The sequence below is a fragment of the Herpailurus yagouaroundi genome, unplaced genomic scaffold, assembly GCF_014898765.1.
Source record: "Herpailurus yagouaroundi ecotype Mexico unplaced genomic scaffold, PumYag 67440, whole genome shotgun sequence".
NCBI classification, from domain to species: Eukaryota; Metazoa; Chordata; class Mammalia; order Carnivora; family Felidae; genus Herpailurus; species Herpailurus yagouaroundi.
The window spans coordinates 1,532,086-1,550,514 of record NW_024420251.1 but is presented as its reverse complement, the minus strand read 5'-3'; the positions used below and the strand labels follow the sequence as shown (position 1 = coordinate 1,550,514).

Sequence of the window (18,429 nt, the reverse complement as noted above, 5' to 3'; positions counted from 1 at the left end):
ATGCATTTTTCTGTTTAATCCTCAAAATAGCCCCACGAAGATGTTACTATTAATATCTCCCAGTTTAGGGGTCAGGAAAATGCATTCTGCTAAGTTAAACAACTTGAACAAGGTATCACAGCTAATAAAAGGAGAACTGGGATTCGAACCACTGAGCCAGTGGTTCTCAAACTATTTGGTCTCTTTTTGTATTCTTAAAACTTATTGAGGGCCAATCCACAGACACAGAAAGCAGATCAGGGGTCGCCAGGGGCTGGAGGGATAATAGAACGGGGAGTGACTGCTCAGTGGGTATGGAGTTTCCTTTTGGGGTGCAAAAAAATGTTCTGGAACCAGATAGAGGCGATGGTTGCACAACATTGTGAATGTAATAAATACCAATGAATTGTAAAATTTTAAATGGTTACAAAAATAAAATGGTTAATTTTATGTCATGTGAATTTCACTTCAATTGAAAAAGAGGTAAATGAACAACAACAACAAAAATTTGTTGTGGACCCCAAAGAGTTTTTGTTTACGTGGGTTATAGATCTCTGTGTTAGCCATATTAGCAACACAACTGTTAAAATATTTATTTATCTATCTATTTATTTTGAAATTAAAATAGTAAACTTATTTCCTGTGAATATAAATAATATTTTAGGGGCACCTGTGTGACTCAGTCAGTTAAGCGTCTGATTCTTCATTTTGGCTCAGGTCATGATCTTACAGTTCATGAGTTTGAGCCCCGCATCAGGGTCCACGCTGTCAGTTTGGGATTCTCTCTTTCCCTCTCTCTCTGCCCCTCCCCCACATGCACACGTGCATGGCACTCTCTCAAAACAAATAAATAAACTAAATAAATAAATAAGTAAATAAATAACATTTTAATGAAAATAACTGTATTTTCCAAAACAAAAACTCATACTGAAAGGAGTTGCATTATTTCACATTTTTTTCAAATTTCTCTAATATCTGGCTTGATAGAGGACAGCTAGATTCTCACATCTACTCAATTCAGTAATGATATATTCTTATGGTTGAAGTATGTGAAGGAAATCCAGCCTCACACAGATAGCAATTGGAGAAGGAAGGAATATTTTAATTGACTTTTCATATAATTATTGACACTCTTCTTTGATATGACACCGTTACTCGACCAGTTGTTTCTTACAGGTTAAGTGCAGTGTGGAATGTGAAATTATATTAATGAACTTCCCATACCTGATTCCACTGACCCCCACAGGACTCTCTTATCCTTTGAATGGATCCTTTACACAGCTATGGGTTAGTAACATCCTACTTTAGTCACCTGGGAAATATAAGTGCCCTTGACTTATGCAGAACTTCCCATATGTTGATACATTTCACTCTACAACATCAAAAAAATCACATTTTGTTACCATAACCATCCATCTCATTGGAAGAAGTCTTTAAGTATTGGGAAGCTGTCAACTTGGATACAAGTTTTTCAAATTTTTAATTTTGGCTTTAAAGCTGAAATTTTATCATTGGCAAAAAATACTATCAGTTGTTTTCCTTGAAGTGATGGGCTCACTTTGTTCATTTACGAGAAAATGTCTGCCAAATACCCAAATCTGAATACCATTAGTTAGTCATTCTTTCAAGTAAATATGATGTTCTATGAAAAATCAGCCAATTCAGTTCACAATTCAAAACAATCACACGGCTGCTTTGCCTTGAGTCAACTGTTGGGCTTTGATTTCCAGCAGAAGTGCTTTAAGCCTATTTCCCATTTTGTCACACAGAATTTTTAAAATATGGGTAGTCAAGGGTCAATATTTAATAAAGTTAATTATTACTGCTTTGCTGACAACATTCTTAAGTGAAGCTGGTTTGTTGTTTTTTTTTTTAACTGCAAGCACTTGGCAGTGAAGAATCCAATGACAGCTAGTACAATTTGGTGCCACTGCCCTGATTCACACTCAGGCATCTGCTGTTTTACTCACTACTGCTTTTTTTTTTTAAGTATAATTAACATGCAATGTTATTTCAGTTTCAGGTGTATAACATATTGATTCAACAATTCTATACATTACTCAGTGCTCACCACAATAAGTATAGTCCCCATCTGACACCATACAAGGCTATTTCAATATTATTGACTATATTCCCTATGCTGTACTTTTCATCCCCATGACTTACTCATTTTATAACTGGAAATTTATACCTCTTCATCCCCTGCACCTATTTTACCCATCCTCCCACCCACCCATCCTCTGGCAACCATCAGTTTGTTCTCTGTATTTAAGAGTTTGTTTTTTAGTGTGTTCATTTGTTTTGTTTTTTAGATTCCACATGTAAATGAAATTATTCGGTATTTGTGTTTCTTTTTTTAATTTTTAATGTTTATTTATTTTTGAAAAACAGAGAGAGACACAGAAGGAGAAGGGGAAAGGCAAAGAGAGGGAGACACAGAATCCAAAGCAGTCTCCAGGCTCTGAACTGTCAGCACAGAGCCCGATGCGGGGCTTGAACTCACAGACTGTGAGATCATGACCTGAGCCAAAGTCAGACACTTAACCAACACCTAGGTGCCCCTGTGTTTCTTTATCTGATTTATTTTACTTAGCTTAATACTCTCCAGGTCCATCCATTTTGTCACAAATGGCAAGATCTCAGTAATCCCATTGCTGGGTATTTATCCAATGAAAGCAAAAACACTAATTCAAGAAGATATATGCACCCCTATGTTTATTGCAGCATTATTTACAATAGCCAAGATATGGAAGCAGCCCAAGTGTCCATCAACAGATGAATAGATAAAGAAGATATGATGTGTATATACACAATGCAATGTAACTCACCACTGCTTTTGCACTGTCTGTACCAATGTCAGTCCAGTAGAAAAGTCAAAGAACATTTGAGTGTTATTGTGAAAATAGTTTTGACCTTGAAGATCCCCTAAAGGGGTCTTACAGACCTCCAGCACTCCATGGATCTCACTCTGAGAACAGGTGTATGAGGCTATGCATACATCTGCTCATGCCACCTCCCTTAATTAGGACCTTTGATGGCTTCCTATCACCTGTAGAATCAGGCCTGACTTTGGCCCACACTGTTGGCCCAGGACACAGGGTTCTAGCCAAATAAGCCCCTCACCATTTTCCAAATATGTCCTTCCATGCTCTTGCCCATGCTTTCCCTTATACCAGAATGCCCTCATCACCATCTCTGGCTATTGAAATACTACTTACCCTCCAAGATCCAGGTCAACTATTGCCTCTTCCAGGGAGCCTTCCAAGGTTTTTAAGTGAAAACAATCATGTTTTCCTCTGAACTTCCTGATCCCACTCTCAAGACATCTTCTCTAGCACTTAGCAGGCTGGTGTTATATTAGAAGGTGGTGTGTCCTCGTCTGTGAGCTCCCCAAAGGCGGACACTGAGTCTTTCCTCTCCGTTTCCCCACAGGACAGACTTGTTCATCACTGGGGTTGTAGATGTTTGGTGACTTGAACTCCACTGCAGGGATTCAGCTCTAGTGCCCAGAATGTAAAACTTGAAAATGCCATGTGGCTGTAGCTGTGAATGCTCAAATCTCAAGGAGTGTGTTCTGACTTGCATCCCCAAGGAATGTCACCATCAGTATTGACACTTGCCCATGCTTCTTAAAAATGATCTTATTGCAGGGGTAGGTACTAATTCTGGGCTACTCCAACCCCACGATTCTTGGCTCCTAGGGCAGGAAGAATCCTCAAAAGGGAGAAAGCCCCCTGGGACCAGATTCTCCTGAAGGTGCTATGTCTCTTATCTCCTGTTTCTCATGTAACACAGTTCATGGCCCTGTGCTGTACCATAGGTCACACTGGAAACCCAGATGCTCCCCTCCCAGTTTTCCTCAATGGCTTGCAATTCAAACAGGATCATGCTAATGGCTCCCAAAGATCACCCAACACTCTGCTCCCATGTGCCCAGCCCTACCTGGGCTGGAAGACTTTATCTCATTTAGAGCTCACCTTAGGACCTTGTAGAATCACAGTTGATGCCTGCAGAGATGCACTTGTTTGTTTCAAAGGCCAATTTAATTTTGATGCCTTTGGCCTCAATAGTTGTTTCCTGATTTCCAGGAATTGCTCTCAATTTAGCAGTTGCCAGCTCACAGCTCTATGCACCAGCCCTTTGCCTGCCTGTTGTGCTATAACTTCTCTCTCCTCATTGATCATGTTGGCTGGCAGGGGGGTGGAGGGGAGAAAGACCTATACAGGCTGTATGTAGCATGACTCATTTGAAGGAGGCAACCTGGGCAGTGGTGACCGAGGGACTCTGAATGAGGGCCCAGAGAGCCCAGAGGGCAAGACATGGAGACGGGCAAGGAGTATAGTCAACTGCTCAGTATGAAATGGTGCCACAATGGCGGACTCAGATAAACAATCAGGACCTTGGGCTGCATCAACAGAGGCAAAGTATTCAGAACAAGGGAGGTGAGTGTCCTGCTCTCTTCTGTAGTTTAGTGTATAAGGCATGGACTCTGTAACCAGAATGTCTGATTTGACTTTTGACTACCACTTATCTCCATGCCTTTGGGCAGGTTACTTAACACCTCTGAGACTCAGATGGTTTGTTTCATCTTTTCAATGAGTATAGTAATAGAAACTACTTTAAAGTAGCTGTCAGGAGGGTTCATTGGGATGCTAGATGCCAAGTGTTTGGTAGTGTCTGGTCTGTACAGCCCCCCTCTGCTGTGCTCTGGCCAGTCACCAACCAGATATTCTGGCTAGTTCTGGGCCCCGCACCCAGAAGGACCCTGTCAAACTAGAGCATATCTGAAGGAGGAAAGGCTGGGAGCAGAAGAACTCCCATTTGTCTAGTGGGAGAGAGGGCATCTACTGATGTGGCTCGCAGGTTCCTTGAGGACAGGGATGGGTGGCAGAAGTGACTACGATGCAGGTTCTGGTGCAATAGAGGGAAGAAGACCCCTCAAGGATTCAGAATCATGCTAGTACTGGCTGCTTTAGCAAGGAGGGAAGTTGAGACTGAGGCTCCTTTTGGCAGAGGCATACCACGAGAGACTAGATGGCCACAAAGAAATGTTGCAGGAGTGGGAGAGTGTTGAATGGCAGCCAGGCTCAGGCCTCCAGGGTGTCTGGAGTGCAACTTTGTTCTGTGCCTACCCCAGGCTGCAAACTGCAAAGGCATTCTGCTCTGGCTCAGCTTACTTTGAGGGGTGCAGACCATTCCTAGGGACCCACGAGTTGCACAGCAGCCAAGGGCATCCCTGTTGGAAGTGCAGAGGAACACCACCAGTGTGTTTGCTCTCGTTGCCACAGCAGCTGGAATCTGGTATATGCCACCACTGCCCCTCAGGGCCCTCAGCAGCCATACAGAAAACAATGCACCACCATAGCTTCCTGGGCAGCTGTGGGCACCAGAGCCGGAAGAACCCCCTGCATTCTTCACTCCAGCCCTCTCCTTTTCCAGTTGAGGGGCCTGGAGCCTGTGGGGAGCAAGGCCTTCCAGTGTCACACTGAGATGTAGGAATGGAGTCACGATCCCTAAAATTTTGTCCTGCCTTGTGCCCAGGGACCCTGAAGGCTCATTCCCCTTGCAAATGTAAATGAGATGGGCTGGGCCCTCACCAGGCCCTGAGTGCAGCAGGCTTATCCGGGCAATGAGAACCTAGGGGCTGTGTGCCAAGTCCCTGCTCTGTCCCTCACTTGCCAGGAGACCTTGAGGCATGGCAGCTTCCTCCCATGAGGCCTCAGGTACTCCAGTTCTGAAAGGAGAAGGTGGCAGTTGGTCTTGTCAATGGCCTCTGTGCCCTGATGGCCAGGCTTCTAGGAAGTCAGTGACCTGTGATCCATTGGTGGGGATGGATGGAGTAGGGTAAACGTGGCTCAAAAAAGATATGTCCAAGCCCTAACCTCCAGATACTGTGAATGTGCCCTCATTCAGAAAAAGGGTCTTTGGATGTAATGAAGTTAAGAATCTCGAAATGAGATCATCCTGGATTATCCTGGTGGAGCCCAAGTCCAATGGCAAGTGTCCTTATAAAAGACAGAGGAGGAAGAAGACACAGAGCAGAAGGGAAGGCCATGTGAAGTAGGAGGCAGTGATTGGGGTGATACAGCCACAAGCTAAGGTACACCAAGGATGCTGGCTACCACCAGAAACCAGAAGACACAGGACCCGCCTCTAGAGCCTTCGGAGAGAGTGCAGCCGTGTCAACACCTGGATTTTGGACTTCTGGCCTGCAGAAGTATGAGACAATACATTTCTGTTCTTCTGAGTCACACAGTTTGTTGGAACTTGTTGCAGCAGAGCTCCGGGAAACTCATACAGTGCACCGTGCTACTCCTGAGACCGTGAGCCTATGGACCATGCAAGGGCCCAGCCCCTGCCAACTGGACCCAAGGAGCTCCTAAGTGGCTGACCATTGCCTGGCTGGGGGGAGCCCCTTTGCCTTCCACTGAAGGCTGAGACAACATGATGCCCCATCCCCTGCAAGGCCCACTCACTGACCATGAGCTCCCAGCTTTGTACTTAACTGCTTTGGAAGGGGAGGTGGGCATATGAAGCCTGTGGATCGACAATAATTAGATTAATAAAAACAAATTTACCCAGCACCAGAACAGGCACAGAAAGGCACATTAGGTGTGGAGCTCTCAGAGGATCCTCCTGCCTGAGCTGCCCTGTCCCCTTCTGCTTGACAGAGGCCTTGGGTAATTTGTGTCTGAGGAGAGGAAATTTGCCTACGTTATGAGTAGCAACCTTTGTCTTCACTCTCCCTGGCTAATATGGGCTGAATATTTGTGTCCCCACACTTTTATACGTTGAAGCCATACTTCCCTATGTGATGGTATTTGGAGGTAAGGCCTTTGGGAGGTAATTGGGTTAGATGAGGTCATGATGGTGGGATCCCCATGATGGGATTAATGTCCTTGTAAGAAGAGGCCCCACAGATTCCTCTTCGCATGCGCATGCACCAAGGAAAGGCCACATGAACACACAGCAAGAAGGTGTCTATTACAAGCCAGGAAGTAGGCCTTCACCATGAGCCAGATCTTCTGGCACCTTGATCTTGGACTTCCAGTCCCCAAAACTATGATAAATAAATGTCTGTTGTTTAAGCCACTGTGGAAGCCCAAGCAGACGAAGACACTGGCCTGGTGATTGCTGCACGGTGGCTCACCAAGTCTGAAAAGGAGGCATCACAATCACTGGGTAGCCATACAGTGTCCCCAGGAGTGGAAGGCAACCTGGCCTGGGACAAGTCCCTGCTGGGGATGCTTGACTTCAAATCCTTTGCCAGGCCTGGGCTGGTGAGGTGGGGTGGTTGACAAGCTTTGTCACAGACAAGGTTGTCTATGGTCTTGTGTTCTTGAAGTGGCCCTTCTCCTCTCTGGGCCTCAGCTTTTTCCTCTTCAAATGGGATGATACCCTTCTCCAGGACAGCTGTGAGGGTCAGAGTTCAATCATTCACACTGGGTAAACACTCAGTAAGCCAGAAAACTTTGGGCAGAGTAGTGCTCTTGACCTGGAAGGGGAGGTGCTGAGGAGGAGAAGGCAGAAGGATGAGCCCCTCCTGGACCTTTGTGGGCAAAGTGAGTCTAGAGAGGAAATTCCAGCAGTCCAGGGAGGTTTGATTTGGGTGCAGAGTCCCTGATCCCAGGCCACCTCCCAGGAAGCTAACAGTGGCAGTGGCAGGTCCCAGCAAGACAAAGGATAAGTCAGGTGTCACACCAGCTCATTGACAATAGCTGGCAGTATCCAGTGCTCACAGCTCCTGCTAATTCCTGCTTTGCTTCACCATGGCTCCAGCCCAAGTTGTAGCAGTAGTAGAGAGATGCTATCCTGCCCCCACTGGTGTCCTCTTTGCCTGAGATCAGCTGCCCAGCATGTGGCAGGAAGTATCCAGAAGGTGGGACCAGGCCTTGGCTATGAGAGCCACACAAACAAGCATAGTGTCCACAGGCCACTGCAGAGGGGAAGAAAGGGTAGAGGAGTCAAGCCACAGGTAGCAGGTGGCAAGCCAGAGCTGCCAAAGAGCCAGGGCTCCTGCACTGTCTTTGTACCAGCTTGGTTTTGAAAACAACACCTCTGATCCCTATTGGTTCAGTCACACTGGTGCCTAGGATTCCACTTTGAGGCCTACCCATAACAAAAACCACTGACATTTGGTGGTATATCCAGGGTGGTCAGGGAAGAGAAAACCACAAAAGATTTTCTTGATCTTCAGAGTGGGCTTTTACCACCTCTTCTCATACTCTTTTAAAATTCTGATTACATCATTCACAGTTCTTCAATTGCTCTTTATTCCTGAGCCTTCAGGGCCTCCTGCAGAGGCAGAGATAGCAGAAGGGTACATGGAAGGAAGTTACTCCTTGTGCTACAGGAACAATATCCAGCACAATGTCACCTTGAGTGAGGCCCAGGTAAAAATCATTTTCGACTAAGTTTACCAGTTTATTTTTTGTTGTCCAGACACATTCTGGGAGGTGCCTTCATTTACCCAGAGGTGGAGGGAGAAGGAGGCCAAAGCCATCCTTCTGAACTCTCAGGTCAGCTGCCCTTGACCTTTTGGGGTGCTCAAGACTCATATGTGCCAGTCCCCAGGAGAGCTGACAGGCCACCTAGTAAAGGAACAGTGTCAATCTTCCAGGCCACACCAATCCCGGGGGCAGGAAGTCATCTCGTAAAGCTGCTGGGCTTCTCACTTTCAATTGGGCCTGTCCATGGAGTGGGGCTGCCTTTTAGTATGGGGCCACTCTTCTCAGACAACTCAGTATAGAGTGGGGCCTGAGTGAGAACTCTGGGCTTCTAGCTGCCACTTCCCTTAGAGGACAAGGCCACATTTTTTTCTGCCTTATATGTGATTGCTCTTGTCTCAATCCTTCAAAAATCATTGTCCTATAACAAGACCCTGGTGTTCAGAGGAAGCTCTGAAAGGAGCTGTTATCTGCTGCTTTTAGACTTTTCTGAGTCATGAGCAGTAACAAGATTCCCTACACCAGCCCAGAGGCACATCGAGCTAGGCAGGACACCAAGGAAATGGATTCCACCCAAAAGCATGGGGGAGTACTGTCTACATATGTTGGAGCAGGCCAGAGCATGAAAACTCTGGGTCAAGGTCCAAGGTTCAGGCAGGAGTGAGGAGTGAGTGAGGGGAGCTCTCTGCTTCTCCCTACCTTCCACGGAAGCCAGAGAAGCCCTACTTGGACAGCTTTAAAAGTTGATCTACTATGTAAGGTTCCCTTTGGCACAGAGCAATATGCTACTGTAAAACACTTACAAACCGTGCTGTTGAGAATAGGGGCACTTTGGCCCAGGGAGAGGAAGGACTTTACCCAGCTGCTGGGTGAGCTGAGGTAGAACCCAGCCCTCCTCACTGGCCAGTGGCCTCTGTAGAACACGCACATGTGGTCTGCACTAGCCATGTGGGAAACAGGCTTGAGTCCATGTGGGCTAGGGAGGGCTCAGGTGTAGACTGGGACCATTATATGCAGGCACGGGTTCCCCGAGAGTGTTCACATTTCCCATGCATGGTGGTGGCTGCCACATGCCTGCCCGGCCAACACACTTCACTCACTCATCTGCTGTGAGAGATGAGAGGTGAGAGAAAGAGACAGAGACAGAGAGACAGAGGGAGATTTATTTTAAGGAGTTGACTTACATGATGATGGGGACTGGCAGGTCCAAAATCAGCAGGGCAGGCCCATACGCTTGAGTTGAAGGCTAGAATCTCAGGCAGGATTTCTATGCTGCAGTCTGGGCTCAGAATCTTTTCTTTCAGGAACTTCGATCTTTGCTCTTAAGGCTGTCAACTAATTAGATGAGGCCCATTCACATATGGAGGGTCATTTGCTTTACTCAAAGTCTACTTATTTAAATGTTAATCACACCTGAAAAATACCTTCACAGCAGCATCTAGACTGGTGTTTGACCAAACAACTGGCCACCATGGCCTAGCCAATTTGACACATAACATTAACCATCACATTCACAGCCCCTCTTCAGCAGCCCAAGGAAGCAGCTGGTTAAACCAGCTGGGCCCAGCAGGTTAAAGGCCAGACCTGGAAGAGGAGACAAGAGTGTGGCAGAGCAGGGAAGGGTAAGGAGTGGAAGGTCAGCTGGTGGAGGGCACAGCCCAGGGGACTGTGAGGCTCAGCAAGAGGGTGTCCCCTACAGGAATAGAGGAAGAGCAGGTGCCCCTGGGTCCTGGAGATAGGGCCTATTGGAAGTTACTCCTGCAGAAGTTCTTAGTGGTGAGCCATGGGGGAAGGGCCCCAAGCCTGGATTTCGGAGCTGGAACCAAGATTTCTCCTGGAGCCAGGACAAGCGTGGAGGATCCCGACAGATGACTTGGTTCACATGTAGTTTGGAGGCATCCACAGAATGGGGGGTGGTGTTCATGGGGCCTGCAGGCAAGGGCCTGGAACTGCTGGTGGCCCTGAGCATGGGTCACAAATCAGAGACCAAGACGGACAGAATATGCTGCTGAGTGGTGGCCTACCTGTGAGGGGAGGGGAGGTGGCCTTGACTGGATTCTGGCAGCTGTTCCCCCACCTCTCCACCTCCCACAGCTGCCCTTGGCCTAACATTCTGGCCTCTTCTCAGAGATCAGTGATCCATGAGGTGAGCTAGGTGGGAGCAATGTGTCTGTTGGAGGCCCAGGGTTTGGCCTAATTCTGCCTTCCTCTCTGGGGATACATGTCTTTGCATTTGCTGCCCCCTTCTCACCCAACCCATAATGGCCACAGCCTTGGGTTTAAACCCACAACTTGACCTTCCATAAAGATGAGGGAGCAGTGTCTAGCAGCTTCAAGGCTCCTGAGAGCAGGCCAAGGCCAGATAGGGGCAGTTTACTCATCAGGAAACTGAGATTTGTGCAGATCCCCCTCCCACCCCCTGTCCACTATCAGTTTTGTCACTTCCCCTGGGGGTCCCCTTCTTCTGGCTTTCCCCTTGTCTTCTGTCCCAAATGATGAAGGTTTCTTTGGTGTTCTCCGGTGTTCTGGGTGTCCCTTTGGTGCCAGCTGACAATGGCTCTCTGAAAGCTGCTTCTCCTCCCACTGCTCTGGCAGCCTTGCCTATGTATTCTCTCCAGCCCTTCCTTGAGACCCATCTTGGTGGAGTTCTTTGCCCCAGTGGCATGGTTGGAACTCAACACTTCAGCTTTGGCCACCAAGTCAGCAGGTCTGGTGGAGTTTCTCATCTGTCATGAAGAACAAGAGAGTGCCCAGGCTTTCTGTACAACCTCTTATTTAGGGTCATTTAAATCCTAAGGCAGATACTAATTGTACTCTCATTTCATGGAGGAGCAGACTGAGCCTTAGAGAGGATGGGTGGCCTGCTCAAGGCAATGGAAGGGGTAGAGACAGTCTGGGAATCCAGAGCCCTGCCACCCCTAACCACCTTGGGGTTGTGCTAGCTCCTCCTCCGGCCACACAGCCTAGCAAAGGCCCCTTCCCTGCTCTAAACAGAGAGCCAACAGGTCAGGGAGGAGGCTGGCTAGAAGCCTCAGCTCAGGCCTGAAGTCATTAGGACTGTCCCAAATGGGGAGGGGATGTCTTTCGGTGCATACTGCTCGATGAGGGGCCATCTAAGGAGAGACTCAGAGTTCAGTGCAGGGAGGGCTTCTATCCCCAGATCCTCCCCAGTGCTGCAGTCTTGAGCTCCCAAAGCTCTGGGTTTTTTAATAGATGCTTATTTTTTAATTTTTAATCTTAATTTTAATTTTTTTTATTTTGTATTTTAATTTTATTTTATTTTAATTTTTATTGTTGAAGCGTAGTTAATGTACATGCTATTTTAGTTTCAAGTGTACAACATAGTGATTCCACAATTCTGTACATTGCTGAGGGCTTGCCACTTTTAGTCTCCATCCGTCACCATGCAGTTATTATTACTCTAACACTGACTATATTCCCTATGCTGTACTTTTCATCTCCCTGACTTATTTATTTTATAACTGGAAGTTTGTACCTCGTCATCCCCTTCACCTATTTTGCCCATCCCCACACTCCCTTTCCATCTGGCAACCACCAGTTTGTTCTTTATATTTATGAGTCTTTTTCTGGATTTTTGTTTGTTGATTTGTTTTATCCACATGTAAGTGAAATCATATGATATTTATCCTTCTCTGTCTGACTTATTTCACTTAGCATTATACCTTCTAGTTCTGTCCATGTTGTTGCCAATGGCAAGATCTCATTTTTCTTTATGGCTAAGTAATATTTCATTATATGTAAATACCATATCTTCTTTATCCATTCATCTATGGATGGACACTTAGGTTGCCACCACATCTTGGCCATCGTAAATAATGCTGCAATAAATGTAGGGGTGTATAAATCATTTTGAATTGGTGTTTTTATTTTCTTTGTGCAAATACATAGTAGTACAATTGCTGGGTTATAAGGTAGTTCTATTTTTTATTTTTTGCGGAACCTCCATACTGTTTTCCACAGTGGCTGCACCAGTTTGCATTCCCACCAGCAGTACACAAGGGTTCCTTTGGCTCCACATCCTTGCCAACACTTGTTAGTTTTTGTCTTTTTGATACTAGCCATTCTTGACTAATGTGAAGTGATATTTTGTGGTTTTGACTTGCATTTCTCTCATGATTAGTGATGTTGAGCATATTTTCATGTGTCTGTTGGCCATCATGTCTTCTCTGGGAAAATGTCTGTTCCCCTTCTCTGCTCATTTTTAATCAGATTATTTGTTTTTTTGTGTGCTGAGTTGTATAAGTTCTTTTATACATTTTGGATATTAACCCCTTACTGGATATATCACTTGAAAATATCTTCTCCCATTCAGTAAATTGCATTTTCATTTTCTTGATGGTTTCCTTCACTGTGCAAAAGCTTTTTATTTTGATACAGTCCCAGTAGTTCATTTTTGCTTTTGTTTCTCTTGCCTTAGGAGACATATCCAGAAAAATGTTGCTAAGGCCAGCATCCAAGAAATTACTACTTATGAGTTCTTTGAGGGTTTTTATGGTTTCAGGTCTCATATTTATGTCTTTAATCCATTTTGAGTTTATTTTTGCATATGGTGTTAGAAAGTACTCCAGTTTCATTCTTTTGCATGTAGCTGTCCCGTTTTCCCAGCACCATTTATTGAAAAGACTTTTACCAGTAGCCCATGCTCCTGGGCCTGTCATGGCTCCCCAGGGACAACAGGATCTATATCAGGCTCCTTAGGTGCCCTGCCACTATCCCCCACAGCCCCTGTCAGCCTGCCACCCTGATACTCTAGGTCCTCCAGGATATGGACATGACCACTCCTCTGACGTCATAATCTAGAACCTTCCTTTTCCCTCCACAGTGCTTCTCCTGCACTTCCTGCCTTTGCCTCCTGCAATAGAGGGCTATAAGCTGTCACCTCCTCCTCAGTATACTTCCCAGCAGTACCTGCTCCCACTTCCAGCTTTCCTGAAGTGCCCATCAGGAGGGGTTTTTCCATTTACCCCTGCCTGCCCAACACCCTTGGATTGCACCTCAGTATTCTAGCCCTTGTCACAGAGTGTTTGTGGCTTAGTGTTGCAGGTGGCAGAATCTGTCCACCCTAGAAGACTAGAATCTACTGTAGGCCAGCAATCAGCCAGCCTGGGGCTTGGCCCAGAGTTGGTGCTCAGGGAGCAGTAAGGGAGGTGGCCCTTCCTTCAAGGAGCTTCTTGGAACTCATCCAGCAAAGACTGTGATGGAAAGACATTCTAGAATCCTAGAACCGAAGTCTGGGACAGTGGGCAGGGCCCTCAAGCAGCTTGTGCAGAGTATCCAAGCCAGGTTGAGCATCAGGGACACAGGAGCTGCTGATTAAAATGCAGATTTCCTGGGCCTTATGCCAGAGCCACTAAATCAGAATCTCCGGGTGGAGGGAGAGGGGGAGAGCCAGCTGCATTCTGAAAAGAGCTCTACAGGTGGTTCCGATGTGTGCTGCAGATTGGGGAGGCCAAGGCCCCAGGTCCTGCATCGAGTCATTGCAGACTGGGACTGGAACTCTGGCTCTTGCCTCCCACTGTGGGGCCCTCTCCCCTATGTCATCAGGCCTAGTTGGCTGCCAAGGCTGAAGAGCTACGTCCATGAGTCACTTGCTGACAACAGACATGTGCCTCAAGGGCATGAGTCATAACAGACCACAGCTGACGATGGGCAACTCCAGAGATGTCAATGGGAGATGTTTGGGGATGCCTCGTCTGTGCTGCCAGCCTAGGACTGGGTGCTGAGGGCAAAAACAGTCTAAGATAGAAATGTCTGTGCTCCTGGGGCAGCAGTGCCCATCTTTGGCAGGAAATCTGCACATCCTTCAATCCTCCAGTCCAGCCTTCTGTCCACTGCTTTGGACCCATAGTGTTTGTCTAGTGCTCAGCTAGGAGCTGGAGCCATGGCAGTGAATGTACCATCAGGAAACCACAAGGAGCAGGAAGACCATCCCTCAGATGAGGTGTAGTGAGGGGCAGTGCATGGTGACACTCCGTGCATGTAGACAGGGGTCAGCCTAGTCTGGTGGGCGGGGCAGACAGAGGATAAGGAGGCACCCCGCAGGGATGGGGAACCAGAGGAAGAGGGCAGTTGCAGGCAGAGGAGACTGTGTATGTATAGGCTCTGAGGCACATGAGGAAGAGGGAGGCCTATGGGGCTGGCGCCCAGACTGGAGATGGATGACCGGAGGGAAATGTGGTAGGGCATGGGGAAGCTGTAAGAGGGCAGGGGCAGGGCCTTTGAGGCTCTGGTTTGGGTGTTTTATTCTATCTTAAGAACAATGAAAAGGGCAACAAACATATGAAAAGATGCTCAACATCACTTGCAATTGGACAACTACAAATCAAAATCAAAATGAGATATCACCTTATACCACTAAGATTTTAAAAAAAAACAAACAAACAAAATGCCAGAAAATAACAAGTGTTGGTGAGGATGTGGAGAAATTGGAACCCCTGTGTATTGCTTGTGGGAATGTAAAATGGTGCAACGTCTGCGGAAAACATTTTGGTCATTCTTCAAAAGGTTAAACAGACAGTTACCACATGACCCAGCATTTCCACTCCTGGGTACATACATACCCAAGAGAATTGGTGTTCAGAGAACGAATGTCTATAGCATCATTATTCATAATAGCTGAAAGTGGAAACAACCCTAATGTTCGTCAACTGGTGAGTGGATGAATAAAATGTAAAATGCGGTCCGTCCATAATGGACTATTATTCAGCCATAAAAGAGAATGAAGTGCAGATCTACGCTACAACGTGGACGAACTCTGAAAACATTGTGCTAAGTGGAAGAAGCCAGTCACAAAAGACCACATGCTATGTGATTCCATTCATGTGTAGTGTCCACAATAGGCCAATCCATAGAGACAGAAAGCTGATCAGTGGGTGCCAGTGGCTGGGGGGAGGGGAAGAATGGAATGACTGGTTAATGACCTGGGTTTTTTGGGGGGTAGGGTGATGAAAATGTTCTGGAATTGGATTGTAGTGTAACTTCATTAATATAATTCATGCCACTGAATCATACACTTTAAAATGGTGATTGACAGATTTCATCACACACACCCATATTAAGTACAGTTTTTAAAAGCAGGGGCAGAATGATGGGAGGGCCAGTTGAGGGTCCAAAGCAGCAGATGGGCTAGACTGTAGGACTGGCAGGAAGCCTGCCAGTCCTGAGCACTTGGGTATCTGTGCCTCTCTGCCTTCCAGCACATCTGAAGGCTGCTCAGCTTCAATGAGACAGTATGTGGAGGCCCCGGTACACAGTAGGTGTGCAGCCAGTGCCATGCAGGGAAAAGGGAGCTCCGAGGGAATGAAGTAACCTGCTCACGGACATCCAGTTAAGTGAGCAAGTCAGGACTGTCTGGAGTCACACTGCCCGGCTCCTTATCTCAATTTCGCCCCTTGGAACTGCTGTGTCCTTGTACATAACATGCAGCTGATAACAGCAGTCCTGTCTTGCTTCGAGTCCCACTGCACCACTGGGCCCACCGGCCCTGGCTCACTCCCTTTGGGAAGACTTCCCCACATGGGTCATCCTAATTCAGTTCAAGAGCAGGAAACATATAAAATATGTTCTTATTTGATGGCCTCTGTTGTTGGTCTGGGAAGCCACTGAGAGAGGAAAACCAGAGGCAAGTGCCGGCTCTTTTCCTGAAAGCATTAATGAAAATGTTAACTTTTGCATTGGGTTCTGTGCTGTTCCAAGTTTATTAAACCATCAGAAAAAGTGGCTCCCAAGGGCAAATCTTGAGAACATGGGGAAACCCTGAGGGTCTCTTTCCCAGTCTCTTTCCCCAACTGGTCCCTTTCCCTTTATGCCCTTCACTGTCTGACCCTCCCCCACCCCTCACCAGCCTGGTGCCCCAAACTTCCAGTCCCTAAAATGGGGGTCATGTGATGCTTAGCCTCATGTGTGGCTTATAATAATTGCTTGAGGGGCACCTTGGTGGCTCAGTCTGTCCAACTCTTGATTTCAGCTCAGGTCATGATCTCACAGTTGTGACATCAAGTTCCATGTCAGGGTCTGCACAGAGCATGGAGCCTGCTTGGGATTCTTTCTCCCTCCCTCTCTCTGTGCCCCTCCCCTGCTCGTGCATGCACTCTCTCCCTCTCTCTTTCAAAATAAATATATAAACTTAAAAAAAAAAAGTGCTTGGGGCTCCTGGATGGGTCAGTCGTTTAAGCATCCAACTTCAGCTCAGGTCATGATCTCACAGTTGGTTAGTTCAAGTCCTGCATCAAGTCTCTGCACTGTGGTGCAGAACCTGCTTGGATTCTCTCTCCATCTCTCTTTCCCCGTCCCCACTTGTGCTCTCTCTCTCTCTCAAAGTAAATAAATAAACTTTAAAACAATAAGTGCTTGATAGAGTCAGTGACAATTACAATGACTTTAAATAATTTTTAAAAAAGCACTGCTCATTTTTCTCAGGGACCTTGCTTTTTCCCATGTAATTGATGATCTAAATTGTAAGACTGTCTTTTTCCACAGGACTCAATAGACTTTTTTAATGACAAAGATGAAAAGCAGCTGTCCACCCTATTCTTTGTCCTGACTCAGCTCTTCCTGGGGAGAAGGCTACTCCTCCATGGCCTGGACATTCTCCAAGCCCCTCCTAGGACTGGCAGGGGTCTCAGGGCCTACGTCTCCATTAGAAGCAATAGGTACTAGGGCCATGATACTTTCTGGGGCTCATGAAAATATTTTAATTCCTTTTCAAATCAGAAGGGAAACAATGAACTTTTAGGAGGAAGAAAATATTTTAATATGTACTATTAATGTGAATTAATATACATTAATATGAACTAACATACTCATCTTTTTAAATATTTATTTATGTTTATTTATTATTTATTTATTTATGTTTATTTATTTTTGAGAGAGAGAGAACACGTGTGAGGGAGGGGCAGAGAGAGAGAGAGAGAGACAGAGGATCCAAAGCAGGCTCTGCACTGAGAGCACAAAGCCCAATGTGGGGCTTGAACACATGAACCATGAGATCATGACCTGAGCCAAAGTCAGACGCTCAACCGAGTGAGCCACCCAGGCACCCCTGCTTATTCATTTATTTTGATAGAGAGAGGGAGGGTCAGAGAGAGAAGGAGAGAAGGAATCCTAAGCAGGCTCTGTGCTGTCAGCGCAGAGCTGAACACCAGCTCGAACTCATGAACCATGAGATTGTGACCTGACCCAAAATCAAGAGTTGGATGCTCAACCCACTGGGCCAGCCAGGCACCCCAACATAATCATCTTTATACCAACACAGTCGTAAACTATAATTGTTATTTATTCTGCTACTGAGGAAGAGGCCCACAAGGCGGAAGTGTCCATGGCCAGAGGGGTCAGTGCAGCCCTGAGCCCCCTGCAGGAGGGCACTTTCCCTCTAGTCATCTCATTTCTGATTCTGATCACTACCACCAACCCCGCAGGTAGACAGGATGGCGGGTATTTCCCTGCTTTCCACACAAAGAGGCTGAGGTTTGGAAATAAGAGGTGACTTGTTTGATGTCACCCAGTCCTGAACTTTCTGATGTCCCTTATTGCCATTTCGGGTCCCCTTTCTGCCAGGGAGATATCAGGTGGAGGAGCCCCTACTGCTGAGAGGAGAGCCCCTCACCCTGCCCCCAAGCCTCATCTGCCATCTTCTCCAGCTGCCTCCAGGCCACCAGGAAGAGAGCTACACTGTCGGAACAGTGCAGGTAAATGTTAACCATTAATTCTGGTCAGAAACATCATTGCCAAAACCTCCATAAAGCTGTGAGGCTATAGTTGATCAGTGTCCTGGGAGTGAGCACAGAGTAATCACTCAGCTTATCCAGGTTCTTCAGAGAAGCAGAGCCAAGAGATGAGATAGACAGACATAGATAGATGGATAGGTGGATGGGTGGCGAGTGGTTGCATGGATGGATGGATGGATGGATGGATTTTAAGGAACTGGTTCACAAAATTGTGGGTACTGGCAAGTCCCAAATCTAGAGGGCAGGCCACAAGGCTA

At 46.6% G+C, this 18,429-nt stretch overlaps 1 long non-coding RNA gene across 3 annotated transcripts in view; it reads left to right on the top strand.

Moving 5' to 3' along the window:
* The window catches only part of LOC121025014 (uncharacterized), a 292,979-nt gene that overhangs the window by 242,518 nt on the left and 32,032 nt on the right, over window positions 1-18,429 (top strand). For all 3 annotated transcript variants that reach the window (XR_005787906.1, XR_005787905.1, XR_005787907.1), the window contains exon 3: window positions 18,003-18,133. This is a non-coding gene — a long non-coding RNA (uncharacterized LOC121025014). The remainder of the gene's footprint in view (window positions 1-18,002; window positions 18,134-18,429) is intronic.